The sequence below is a fragment of the Sphaerodactylus townsendi genome, linkage group LG17 (assembly GCF_021028975.2).
Source record: "Sphaerodactylus townsendi isolate TG3544 linkage group LG17, MPM_Stown_v2.3, whole genome shotgun sequence".
Taxonomy (NCBI): domain Eukaryota; kingdom Metazoa; phylum Chordata; class Lepidosauria; order Squamata; family Sphaerodactylidae; genus Sphaerodactylus; species Sphaerodactylus townsendi.
In genome coordinates this window covers 16,309,345-16,323,838 of record NC_059441.1, presented here as the reverse complement: position 1 = coordinate 16,323,838, position 14,494 = coordinate 16,309,345, and the positions used below count along the sequence as shown (strand labels likewise).

Below are 14,494 nucleotides of genomic sequence, written 5' to 3'. Positions count from 1 at the left end.
AAAGGGATGCATTTTCTAAAAGGAAAACATTCCCTTTACGTGGGCGATATTTCTCAGTCCTAAAATGTCTTTGGAAGAGTCTGCGTTCTTGAAACAAATTCAGGGATGCTCAGGTACTAAGAACTGAAACCTTTTTCCAAGTCCCATAAATTGATCCTAATCCTCTAATACCATTCCCTCCTGAAAAACAGCACTACTCATTTGTTACTGAGCCAGCTGCTCCCTTTCGACAGAATTTTATTAGAAAGAATTGATTTCAGCAGCTCACGCTATTACATTTCAGTGAATGAGATAGTAGTATATCTTCCACCTTGATTGTAGTAAGCAGCTTACTAAAATGAAGGTGGGATAGATATATATATATTCAGTTTCAGTGACCTTTAATAACGTTAAAAACTCACAACCAATGAAATAGTTATAACAAAAATTAGAAGGGGAAGACCATAAAAAATGACTATATAAATAAAATTAATAGACTAACAAAGCTAGTAATTATAGTATATCCATAGTGGTGGGATTCAGCCGGTTCGCACCACTTCGGCAGAACCGGTTGCTAAAATGGGGCTTGTAAACAAACAGTTGTTAAATTATTTGAATCCCACCACCGGAACCGTTCAAAAGGAATGCATTTTCCAAAAAGGAAAATATTGTTAAATTATTTGAATCCTATCACTGTATATCCACCTGCTCATTGATAAATGCTAGTTAGCATGTCCCTTATAAGTTCTCTTGTTCTGTGCAGCAAACTAAGGCAGTGATTTTCGCATCCCGATCTGCTAAAAATAACAAGGTAAGTTCTCTTTCAGTTCTAGATGTGATGGTGTCTGTTAAAGGTCTAATCTAATGAAGACGAGCAAGGCCCATATAGATGTTTGCAGATGCATTCTCTGTCTCAGTAGGCTATAATCTGTTGAGAGACCAACTGAGCATTCCTGACTTTAACACAGGCTAATTTTTCTAGGCAGCTTCATGGTGCTTGAAATTTCTCCAGGATGTTAACAAAACTTGCAAGCTGTATTTTTTCAGTTACATTATAGCTGTACAGCCAAACGCAACAGTTTACTATATTACGCTTCAGCACCACCTGTGCTCACTCTCATATACTTTTGCCAGCTGCGCCAACCTCAAACGCAATCGCTCATCATGTTAAATAATAAAAAAGACAATAACAAGAAGGTGTTTTATCTGCAAAAAACGGCCTCATTTGTGCCAATGTACACAATACATAGACTGCAGGCAGAAGGCCGAAAGCAAGATAGTTCCATCCTCCTTCGCTTTTTAAAGATGGTTCTTATTTGGCTGTCATTAATGTTATGATGCAGACCAATCAAATGCAAGTGTTGTTTTTTTATGTGAAATATGTGAGTGGTCCCATGGTGATGGGCAGAGGAAGTGTGATCTCATTTCCTGCCATATTTGGTCACTGACTGTAAATAAAGTTGTTGTTGTCATCTTCTTCTTCTTCTTCTTCTTCTTCATTTCCTGCATTCCCGATTGCAGCGTCAAAAACACCCACAAGATGTCCTCCAGCTCAGGGGAGAAAGCATATAAGTCTTTGAATGACTCTTGTGTCCTATGCTTCCTCTCCCCTCAGCCCAAAAAAACAACTGTTTTACAGGACTCCCCACAGAGGTGTAGCAAGGGGGGGAAAGCACCCGGCAAGGGGGGGAAAGCACCCCCGCCCTGCCCTGCAGCTCCCCTGTCCTGCCCCGGAACGCCCCACCAAATCCCCAGAACACCCTCACCATGCCCCTGGAATGCCCTCGTCACACCCCCATGGGGGGTGCCCGGTGCATTGCGCACCCCCTGCCCCTTGGAGCTATGTCTCTGACTTCCCAACCTTTTAAAGTCTTTGGATTCTGATACAAGGTGATAGACACAAGCACAAAATGGCGGCCACTGGAGTGGAGCCAAACAGACAGCATCAGGCAGCGTCTACAACTTTTGTAGTAACTCTTTCAACATTTCGGGCAGAAACTCTGTGTAGTGGGAGGTCTTTTAAAATGAACATATTGTTCGAAGGTATTTTCTAGAATACACACAGCTTACTCTCGGTCATGCAGTGAAGATTTTTACCCAGGCATGTGCTGCCTGAGGAAGGTTTAAAAATACCTTCTCAAAGAATCGCGCCTCCAAGAGCCAATCAGAAGCCCTGCTGAGTCCAAGTCCCAAGTGATGCCGCCCACTTTCTAAAAACACTTGGTCGCGTCAGAGAGATCACGCGACTCTTGCATTATAGTTTAGAGTCAGGAGGTGCAATGTATCCCCTGCCCCAAGACAAACTGTTCCAACAGTAAACATTTGACCGGACCATCTCAAGTGGTTGTGCAAACTGATCGTGACTTTTGATTTAAAGGCTTCCATAACTCCTGGAAATGGCTACTTTGGAGTCCAGTGGAGAATTTTTATCATTTTGCAAGTCAAATAAAATAATGGTTTCCGCGGCATTATAGGCCACGGCCTCACTGGCTCCTCACGTTCCAGCCACATAGTGAATTGTAACTGAACTAATTGGGTATCCAAGTCTATTTTGTAGTATAGTTGACATGGGTTATCCTAGCAATACATCCTAAGCCAGTGGTTCTCAACCTTCCTAATGCCACAACCCTTTAATACAGTTCTTCATGTTGTGGTGACCCCCAACCATAAAATTATTTGTGTCTCGGTTCCTAAGACCATCGGAAATATGTGTTTTCCAATGGGTCTTAGGCGACCCCTGTGAAAGGGTCGTTCGACCCCCAAAGGGGTCGCGACCCACAGGTTGAGAACGGCTGTCCTAAGCCAATGGACTTGGAAGGGTATGCTGTTGCTTTGGATGGGACTGTAAGGGTACAATCCTATGCGTGCGTACATGGGAGTAAGAAAGATCGTACTTAATGGGACTTCCTTCTAAGTAGACTTGCCGAAGATTAAACTGTAAAAGCCTAGTCATACGTACAGTAATTTAAGAGCAACCCCATGGAAAGCAATAGAGCTTACTTATGAATATATTCAGGATTGCGTTGCAATATCTGTGCAAATGTACTCAGAAGTAAAACCATTCAATTCAATTGACTCCCAAGTAAATATCTGTAGGAGAATATATAACGATGGGTGACTAAACTCTTCTTTTGTGTAGTTTTTGTTCTTCCGACGACAAAAAGTAGAAAATTGATTTACTTTTTAAAAAAAACTGCCAGCATTGTCAATGATTAAAATGTGTAATAATAAATATGCATAAAGTACAAGGAAGATAAGAATTCCATCTACAAAAACCATTTGGTTTATTAATCTCGATTCACATCCATCCTTCCACCTGCCTTCGGAGGGTTGTTGCTCGGCTAATTGATCACCCGCCATTGCTATCTTCATGAAAAAAAATATCCTTGGCTACAAAATACCAATTGATTGATTCAGGAGTAAGAGTATTATTAATCTGTTTTTAAACAGAGACGTCACGGCAAAAACCCATCAGAGTCCTACAGCTGTCCTTTATCTTACTTATCAGAACACTGATGTTGTAATTCTTTCTTCTTTCACTTGTTTCCTGCGAGGAGCTGGAACGGGCACCACCGTCCCAGGAAAGTCGAAAAACAACCTCAAGGCATAACGAAGCCTAAACAACATCACAGTGATCTTCTCGAGTGCAATTTACTTGATGAATTAGGCCTGTTGGTGACCAAAACAACGCATTTGTGAGGTGACGATGCTAAGTGAGGAAAGCAAAGCTAAGAACTCTGCTTTGGCCCATTCAATAAGAACCCCTCAGAAGACATTTCGTCATCTCCATGTTTAGGCAAGTACACACAATCTAGGAACGCTGTGAGATTCTCCAAGCATATAGATCAGGGGTCTTCAAACTATGGCCCTCCAGATGTTCATAGACTACAATTCCCATGAGCCATAGACTTCAACCCACTTGGCCATGCTGGCGGGGGCTGATGGGAATTGTAGTCCATGAACATCTGGAAGGCCATAGTTTGAAGACCCCTGATATAGATGAACATACTAAATCAGGCCATCATTCATCAAAATCAGTATTGCCTGCTCTGACTGGCAGCTGCCCTCCAGAGTCCTGAGCAGAGATCTTTCCCATCCTTTATTACCTGATCTTTGAGCACGAAAGTATCTTGAGTTGGAACTGTTTTTGTACAATCCCTTCCTCTCCCCGCAACAGGCACCTTGTGGGGTAGGGTAAGAGTTATGACGAAACAGTGACTGGCCAAAGGTCGTTCAGCCAACCTTGCTTAACTTCTAAGATCTGATGATATTGGGCTATCCTGGACTATTACAACCTGACACTTTACCAGCTTCTATTCCCCATTCCTGTCCAACAATGCTGTCTAGAAAGCTTAAATCAGTGGGGAATCTATTCAGTGGTGGAACCTACCGGGTCTGATTCCCCGCTCTGCCGCTTGAGCTGTGGAGGTTTATCTGGTCAACCAGATTAGCCTGTGCACTCCAACACATGTCAGCTGGGTGACTGTGATGGAGAGATTCCGAGGAGGAAATTATCAGAAACCAAAAGGTAACATAGGCATCAGAAGTAGCTTTGATCTCAGGAGAGAGATCCGGAAATCTTATGCAAATGTACCAGAGTAAACTTCAAAAGGCCTGCATTACCTTGTGGCCGGAACAGAGTTTTCCTGAGCCATGAGAGACAAAGGCTAAGGAGATTCCACCTCGGGCCAGGCTAAGGGAACCCACTCCCTGCCACAGCTCTGAGTTTTGAAACAAAGGAATCCTATGAGAATGTACTATGCTGAGGAAACTATGGAGCCTTTGGAGAAGCTGGCCGCTGATGGCGCCCCCTCCCTCCCTCTTTTAACTTCTGTGGGCCTTATTACATCTCTTGGCCTTTCTGTCTCCCTCTCAAGAGGGGCTTTTTAGATCATCTGGACACTATATTTTATATTTTGTACGCTGTGTTTTAAATGGCCTTCATTGTTTTAATGTTTAGAGCCCATATTTATATTGTATTTATATTTAAATTATGAGAGTGCTCTAGTTGTTAGGTTATATTGTGTTGCTTCTGTTGTACACTGCTCAGAGCCCTTCGGGGGTGGGCGGGCGGTATAAAAGTTTAATTAATCATGATGATGATGATGATGATGATGATGATGATGATGATGATGATGATGATGATGATGATGATGATGATGATGATGATGATAATAGTAGAACACGAGAAGGTCACTAGATACCGCGATTTGAAAATCGAGCTTCAGCGTCCATGGCACAAACCAGCTAAGGTCGTCCCAGTGGTAATCGGCACGCTGGGCACCATCCCGAAAACACCAGGGCAGCACTTGAAACATCTTCGAATTGACAAAATAACATCTACTAAATTCAGAAGGCAGCCCTGTTGGGATCCTCGTGACACCTAATAAGCCATTACGCTGATACATTACAACTTCCTAGGCCTCTGGGTGAGGCTCGAATTGTAATGAAGGCCAACAACCAGCTAAAGATCTGGCAGCTGTGAAATCTACAATAATAATTCTTATTTTATGATTTGAAATAGACTTTAAAAATTCAGCAGTTGGAGCGCCTGGCTGGAAAATAATTTGTAGAGGCAAGGCAGGAGCCCTCAGTCTTGATCTCGTAACATGGTGGCAGCGTTGTGATCTCATGACAGTGACCTTGGGTGAATCACAGCTTTTCGGAGCTCTCTCAGCCCCACCTACCTCACAGGGTGTCTGTTGTGGGGAGAGAAAGGGAAAGGAGATTGCCAGCGCCTTTGAGTCTCCTTACAGGAGAGAAAGGGGGGATATACATCCAACTCTTCTTATTCTATTCAAGAACGGATCAACCGGTTATTGCAGCTCAGGTCGGGGCGATGGACTCTCTGCTAAGGAGTCAGTCTGGGGGGAGGAAGGCAGCGGAGAGCAAGTTTTGGAAAGTTGCGTCTCGAAAGGCGCCTCGCCGAGAGAAAAAAACGCCCTTTCTATCAGCTGCAGTTTTGAAGCATCCCTGTTTTCTCTGTTCAAATATTAATTTGAAGCTGCAAAAAAAAATAATAATAATGCTAGGTGGCAGGGCCCGAGGAGGAAATTATCTGTCACGTCAATTCAGAGCTACACATTTTATGCCAAATCGAAACCTGAGGTTCATTCGCACCGCTTTTGACACTTTCGTGTAGCGGGAGAGAGAAGAAAAGCTGGTCTTGCTCAAGGCTGGGTCTCTCTGACACTCAACAACTCCTCTTGCAGCCGCCGTGTCTCGCCCCAGATGTTCACGTTGCCGCAGCTGCGAAAGTGGGATAAACACTCGGCAAGGCACGGAAAAAGCAAAGGACAGCTTGTTTGGCTCTACAGATGGACGTTTTGGAGGGCCCTGGAGGGCCTGGGATTATTTTAAGAGCAGCGCGGAAGAGACGGAAGAAACGGCGATGCTGGCAGAACAAACATCCTTCGTTCCTGTCACAAGAACGATGCTGCTGCGACGTTTGCATTTTGCTTCCTGAACAGGAGTGGACGTAAGAGCGATAATCTGAGCCGCTTGGGGAGATCTGGCCACCTGAGTTCAGAACAGGGGCATAGCTAGGGAAAATGGAGCTGGGGCAGACTCCGTGTTTTCCGCCCCCCCATGGGCCACTGCACCTCCCCACGTCCCACTTACCTTAGCCAATGGCGGGGCGATGGAGAAAGGAGGAGGGATGTGGGCGGAGATTTTCCGCCCCTCCACATGACCCCAACGGTGTCCACCTGGGACACCGGTTCCCACCCCGCCCTGTGGTAGCTTCGCCACTGGTTCACAATTCTACTTGACTCGCCCATTGCTTCCAGAAGGAGCAGCAGTGGCGTAGGAGGTTAAGAGCTCATGTATCTAATCTGGAGGAACTGGGTTTGATTCCCAGCTCTGCCGCCTGAGCTGTGGAGGCTTATCTGGGGAATTCAGATTAGTTTGATTTGCAGGAGGACTCTTTACTCAGATGTTATGGACTACCTCTATCAGCCCCTGCCAGCATGGCCAATTGGCCATGCTGGTAGGGGTTGATGGGGATTGTAGTCCATAACATCTGGAGTGCCAAAGGTTCGCCACCACTGGCCTATACACTCCCACACACGCCAGCTGGGTGACCTTGGGCTAATCACAGCTTCTTGGAACTCTCTCAGCCCCACCCACCACACAGGGTCATTGTTGTGGGGAGAGGGGGGAAGGAGCTTGTAAGCCCTTTTGAGTCTCCTTACAGGAGAGAAAGGGAGATATAAAACCAACTCCTCCTCCTCCTCCTCCTCCTCCTCCTCCTCCTCCTCCTCCTCCTCCTCCTCCTCCTCCTCTTCTTCTTCTTCTTCTTCTTCTTCTTCTTCTTCTTCTTCTTCTTCTTCTTCTTCTTCTTCTTCTTCTTCTTCTTCTTCTTCTTCTTCTTCTTCTTCTTCTTCTTCTTCTTCATTCCTACACTGAGTTGCACAGACCTCTTCAACTTTTATCTTGTTTTCAATCCTCAGGGAGAACCCTTTGAGCTACTGCAAGGAGCTGGTTTGACCAAAACCTAGCAAATATGATAGAACGCAGCCACCCTTAAATAATGTTTGGATGCTGCAGGGCCTGGATGGAATTAGGAAGGCTGTGTGGCTCCTGGAACTCAGGTATAGCTCTGGTTTGCTGGGGATATGAATGCAATAATCCATCCATACTTGGTGGGTGCAGCCCAAGAGAGCTCATGGTCAGGGGACAGCAGAAATAAGCATCGTTTTGACTTTTAAATGTTGCACACAGTATATTTACCTGCAGGGCATTTGTAAATCTTTGCATCATGTCGAACAGCTGCGGAACGTCTTCTACAAATAATACCACCCTGTTTACCAGTGAGTATCCAATAACAAGCCGTGGCCTTGATGATCTAGGCCAGGGGTGACCAACCTATGTCACTCCAGATGTTCATGGACTACAATTCCCATCAGCCCCTGCCAGCATGGCCAATTGAACATCTGGAGCACCACAGGTTGGCCACCCCTGGGTTAGGCTAGCCTGCTCTTGTCAATTCTCAGAAGCTAAGCAAATTCAGAGAGCCAGCATGGCATAATGGTTAAGAGCAGGTGGATTCTAATCTGGGGAACAGGGTTTGTTTCCCCACTCCGCCACATGAGCAGTGGACTCTTATCTGGTGAACCGGATTTGTTTCCCCACTCCTACATTCCTGCTGGGTGACCTTGGGATAGTCACAATTCTTTGGAATTCTCTCAGCCCCACCTACCTCACAAGGTGTCTGTTGTGGGGAGAGGAAGGGAAAAGGAGTTTGTAAGCTGCCTTGAGTCTCCTTAGAAACTCTTCTTCTTGATTAGTATTTGGATGGGAGACCACCAAGGAAGTCAAGGGACAGACAATGGTAAACCAACTCTTGTAGTCTCTTGCTCCTTCTCCCCGGAGAAGAGACGTCCCTTCGGGGGAGGGCGGTATAAAAGTGGAAAAAATAAATAAATAAATAAATAAATAAATAAATAAATAAATAAATAAAAAGCGTACGTGTCCATATTGCTCAACCTTTGAGGAATCTTTGGAGCATGTTCTATTAGTCTGCCCAAAATTCATAGATCTCTGACCTAGTTTGTTTTTTTCAACACCGACTTACTTGTGCCCTCCATATTCCAAATTGAACCGCCTCTTGAACAATGAGGATCCCAGGCAGTTGAAAATGGTGGCCAAGTTCCTGCTCGATATTGTGAAATAAGTTTCTGGCTCTCCTTTCATTTACTTATCTTCTTGAAGTTTGTACTGTATGCACTATGAGCAGTTGTTTTACCCCGTCAAACTCTGGATCATACTACCGCACAGTTTTATCCGTATTTTCTCTTGATGCCTAATAAAGGGCTTTGAAGTTTATAGTCTCTTGCCTTGAAAACCCTACTGGGTTGCCACAAGTCAGTTGTGATTTGGCAGCAACTTTACACCAACACATCCAATGACCTGCAGGCCTCTCAGCAGGAATTCTCTTCTTATGAACATGTGAACATTTGAAAGGTTGGCAGGACAGACCAGTGGTCCATCTAATCCAGAATCCTATGTCACACACTGGCCAGAATCCCTTCTCAATGCTGCCACTTGAGACTGAGGGACCATCGGCAAACAGCAGTCTGCCATAAGAGGAGGGGATCGATGGAAATGGCTGTCCCTTCCAAAGAACTACGTCTCCAAAACTGTGTATCCTGTTACACACTGCAAGAAGAAGACGACTTTATTTACAGTCAATGACCAAATGTATTACAAATCTCCAATTTAGTAAAAATATCTACAACAAAACAAGAATGCAGATCTCTCTCCCGTATTCCCAGCACTATCCATCTAGATATCATTATACATTGTGAACACACCAAACAGCATAAAAATACTAGACAAAACAAAAGTATCTAAGGGGGATGCCATATTCAGATCATTTTTTCTTTTTCATAATGAATAGACAGAATTTTGCTACCCATTTAGTAATATTCCCCTTTTTATCTTGTAATAGTTTTTCACAACAAACTTTACCAAAACAATATGTCATCTTGTGTAGTAGATGTGACAGGCATTTTTTCCTTGCCTCCTCATAAAGGGGACACTTTAATAACATATGCTCTATAGCAGTGGTGGCGAACCTTTGGCACTCCAGATGTTATGGACTACAATTCCCATCAGCCCCTTCCAGCATGGCCAATTGGGAATTGTAGTCCATAACATCTGGAGTGCCAAAGGTTCGCCACCACGGCTCTATAGTTTCTACGAAATTCAGAGAACAAGAACATAACCTTGCAGCATAAGGTATCTTTGGATATTTCCCTTCTAAGCTACACACTGCAAATCGATATTCCCCAAACTCAATTTCCCATCTATTAACAAGAGCCAACTGTTGGCCTGCTGCGTCCCAAACGCGGCTCTTGGATTTGAGTCTCTCTCTTTTCCCACATCGCCACTGTATCTGCAAGGACGTAGACAATCCAAGGCACACAGGATTACTTTAGATGCTCCGCCCCCAATTGCTCCCCAAACAGTATCAAGGGGAGAATGCCTGATGGTTGAATGCGCTAACAGGAGCCCATCAAACATCTGCTAGACATCAGCCTCCCCCCTTCGCCCCTTCTGGGACCATCCCGGAGTGCTTTCAAATTGATTAGGAATCAAATTATCCCAGAAACGGTTGCCAAATCATTTGCCACTTCCCCAAATTACTCTCGGTGGTAGGTGTCACTGTCAGAGCTGGGGCTCCGTGGGACATCTCCGAGCAGAACAAAACAGCCTTCAACATCTGACAGGAGAAAAGAGGCGCGCTCGGTTCACGTTTATTTAGGTTGCGTGTTTACTCTCCAAATTCACTGGAAGAGCCCGAGGAGGTTTGCTGCAATTAGTCGGGAAGGGTAAAAGGCAAACAGCACGACAAAAGAAATAAAACCAAATAAAATCGTGAAGAGTGGCTCTGAAAAGTAGCATGTGAACATATGACAGGTTGCCAGATCAGATCAGTGGTCCATTGAATCCAGAATCCTATGTCACACACTGGCCAGACATTTCCTCCACTGGTCCAACCACAGGGAATAGAGTGATGTTGCCTCCTGCCACTGGGATTCAAAGGTTGACTGCCTCTGAACATGGATGCTCCCTTTAGACACCAGGGCTAGTAGTCACTGAAAAGCCAACCCTCCATGAATCTGCACACTCTTCTTTTTGAGAGCCAGCGTGGTGTAGTAGTTAAGAGCAGGTGCACTCTGATCTAGAGAACTGTGTTTGATTCCCCGCTCTGACACTTGAGCTGTGGAGGCTTATCTGGTGAACCAGATTAGCTTTTACACTCCAATACATGTCAGCAGAGTGACCTTGGGCTAGTCACAGTTCTTTGGAGCTCTCTCAGTCCCATCTACTTCACAGAGTGTTTGTTGTGAGGGGGGAAGGGAAAGGAATTTGTAAGCCCCTTTGAGTCTCCTTCAGGAGAGAAAGGGGGGATAGAAATCCAAACTCCTCCTCCTCCTCCTCCTCCTCCTGCTAGTTCTTGTTCTTGTTCTTCTTGTTCTTGTTCTTCTTGTTCTTGTTCTTCTTGTTCTTGTTCTTCTTCTTCTTCTTCTTCTTCTTCATCCCATGCCTGTGCCATTACTCTACCCTCCAGCAGCAAATTCCACATTTAAATCTCTCCCTGTGTAAAGAAGTACCTCTTTTTGTCCATCCTGAATGTGCTTCCCCTCAGTTTCATTGTATTCCCTGGAGTTCTAGTATTTTGGGAAAGAGAGAAGACGTTTTCTTTGTCAAGATTCTCTGTCCTATGCATAACTTCATACACCTCCGTCATGCCCTTCCTTTTCAGCCTGTTCTAATAGGAAAAGTGCTCCAAACTCCTAATTACCTTGATTGCCCTTTTCTGTTCTTTTTCCAGTTCTAGAATGCTCTTTTTGAAGTATGGTGCACACAGCATTCCAAATGGGGCTACACTATAAATCGATACAGGGGCATTGTAATATTGGCTGTTATAAAATTAGTGCAGGGCCTACTATGTGCTGTCCCACAGAAGGATGATAGTTCCGTCAGTTGAGGTGCAGCGGCTGAGAAAATTGTGTGCTTCCGCACTAGAATATAGTCCCTAACAACTATGAGAATTATCATTTATTTTTTACACACTGCCTTTGTTAAAAACCATTATTTTGCCCATTACTAAATATGGTACTTTGATATAAGAGCATTTATGCCAAAACGTATTTTTACTTTCAAACGGGGGGGTGGGGGGGGGGAGCAGGGCTAGGGAGGCACTAGAACCCAGGTAGAGGATTTTACAACAAAGAAGGTTCAACATGCTTTGTTCTGAGATGGAGGAATATACTATAATCTTGTGTGTTCCTTCATTGCAGGGGGTTGGACTTGATGGCCCTTGGGGTCTCTTCCGGCTCTATGATTCTATGATCTTCTTCTGGAACAGAGTAGAGATTAGGTGTAATTAATCCAGCCATGTAAATTTTATTATATTTAGTTGATTTTGTATTAACTACAACAGCTGTCATTAAATAGCACAAACAACAGTTTAGGGAATCATTTTTTTTTTAAATACATGGCCACGATTTGAAGAGCACTTTTAGATGTACAGAAGGACTTCTGTTCATCCACGTTAGCCGCCCCAATAAATTAGTTTTCAAGGTGCCATAAGATTCCTTTAAATCTTCACTGCAACAGCCGACATCTGGTCCTTGTATGCACAAAACAGTCACATTTCACAGGGAATCCTATGACAGAATGTGACACGAAGCCAAGATTCACAATAAATCTTTCATTGTAATTCTGGAAAATTGCAGTATTTCATCCATAAAGGAGATTACGTACACTCTCACACACACATAAGCCTATATATACACATGCACACACTCATATGTGTGTATATGTAGTGCGTATGCGTATATATACATATATATATATATATATACACACACACATATACTAGCAGGGCACCTGTTCTTCTCTACGCATACTTCATCACAGGCTCTCTATGAATTTCAGGGTGACATTCAGCATGATTTTTTGCAGCCTGTTTGTGAACGTTGGGGTGACATGCAGCATATTTCCTCACAGCCTATCTGTGGACTGATGGGTTTGTTTTCAAATAGGTTCACATGCGTGGTGGAAGGCAGTGTTAAAGTGGTGCACCGTGGTGAAGGACATGAAGCTGGCCCGTTTTTAACTGTCACCCTTAGAATGTTTGTGCAGCATGTCTGTGGACTGAAGGGCTGGTTTGCCCTTAGAATGTTCACGCAGATGGGCAGAGATGAGTAGTTAAAACAGTAAATAGGTAATCTCAAGTAAATCTGAATATTTTGAAAAATCCTTTCTTAGTGAGCACCTAAACCACACAATGAACCCGTGTGCCAAATTTCAACTTTGTAGGTTCGGTGGTTTTTGAGTTCTATTGATGAGTCACTCAGTGAGTCAGTCAGTGGTATTTCGAGTTTATAGATATATACACACACATACCCACTACATATACACACATATGAGTGTGTGCATGTGTATATATGTATATGTGTGTATATACATAAATACACACACACATGTATATGCGTATATATATATAAACACACACAGATATATATACACACACATATACACATATGCACCATATACACACACACACGTGTGTGTATGTATGTATGTATATATGCATATATGTGTGTGTATATTTATGTGTGTGTATGTACATATACATATTTATATATACACATACACACACATACACATGCTTACACACACATATATCTAAAATCACCCACTTTATCTCAATTGTGCATTTGTAGAACAAAGGGGGGAAAATGAGTAAGTGGCACTATTTTCCCCATGCTTCTTGAATTATTTCTTGTCAAGCAAAGTCTGTTTCTTCAGCCAGAACTAATTTAAATCTATCTGTCATTAGACATGATAAATAATACTTAGTGGGGGGTGGGGTGGGGGGGACGACGCACACAATGGCAGCTTGGAAAGTTCTGCTGTATTTCTTCAAACTTCCCAAACAAGTAATCAGAGATAATTGCTTAAAGCTGACTTCAAAAGCTTCTGTTTTAATGCAGCGAGAGACAGCTGCCGGCAAGCGCGCGGCTCTCGCCATCTTAATTATCCGCCCTCCCCCAATCTGTACTGGGTTTATACATGAACAAAGGTGGTACGGAGAGCCAGATTTTATGCTCAGGCTGTAATATCTTGGAAACAGGGCTGCAATTATAGAATTGGTGGAAGCTTATGCAGTGGTGGAGTTTAAGTCAAGTATACCCACAGGTGTTTCTCTTTTCCAAATATCATGATTAACTTCCTTTAAACCTCAGTCTCTGGGCGTATGAGTTGATGGAGGAGAGAAACATCTCTGGAACATGAATTACTGAAGAGCAACCCTTGGCATGATCGATTCTGGCAAAAACCAAACGCTTTGGAGAACGAGGCTTTCCCCCGACCACGGAGAACTCCAAATCCGACTTGGCTCGGCCAATGTTGTTGTATTAAAGAAACATTAAAAGCTGCTGCCCCTCTAGGGGTTAGTTCTGTCCTAGTTCTGTTCCCAAGGCACTGGGAACAGTTCTCCTCAACAGAGAATTCTGGAACAAAGATGGTCCAGGACGTGGCAGAGGAATCCTCAAAAGTCCTGTCATTTTTATGTGGAAAAAGGCTTAGCTATTTGCAGGCATTACTGGTACCTGTTTTTCAGAATTAGATTTCTGGTAGGATCTGTATTTCGTGGCTCTTTGACTCCCTACCTGGTGCAGGTAGTAACTAGCTTGGCAAAATTAGTTAATGATCCTTGTATTTTCTTCGATGCAGCAATCCATTAGACCCCTTCAACACAGGGAATGCCTACGAATCTCTGAAATTGTTGGAATATGTGTGATGCTCTCAGATATAGTAGTGGCCGTAACAAGAGAGTCGGAAGCACCGCCTTAGGAGATTTTATACGGGAGGACAGGAAACAGGAAGCAGGCAGGAAGAGACTGACCTGTTTAAGGTAACTTATGATATTTATATGGGAACTAGTAAGGGAGGGAGACTTTCGTTCTGAATTGTAAATTTTAGGATTTATCGTTTC

The 14,494-nt window shown here is 43.7% G+C and overlaps 1 long non-coding RNA gene across 1 annotated transcript in view; it reads right to left on the bottom strand.

Annotated features, from left to right (window-relative positions):
- Positions 1-1,070: 1,070 nt before the first annotated feature.
- Positions 1,071-14,494, bottom strand: part of LOC125446126 — a 133,732-nt gene continuing 120,308 nt past the window's right edge. The window contains exon 3 of the long non-coding RNA XR_007246370.1: positions 1,071-1,530. This is a non-coding gene — a long non-coding RNA (uncharacterized LOC125446126). The remainder of the gene's footprint in view (positions 1,531-14,494) is intronic.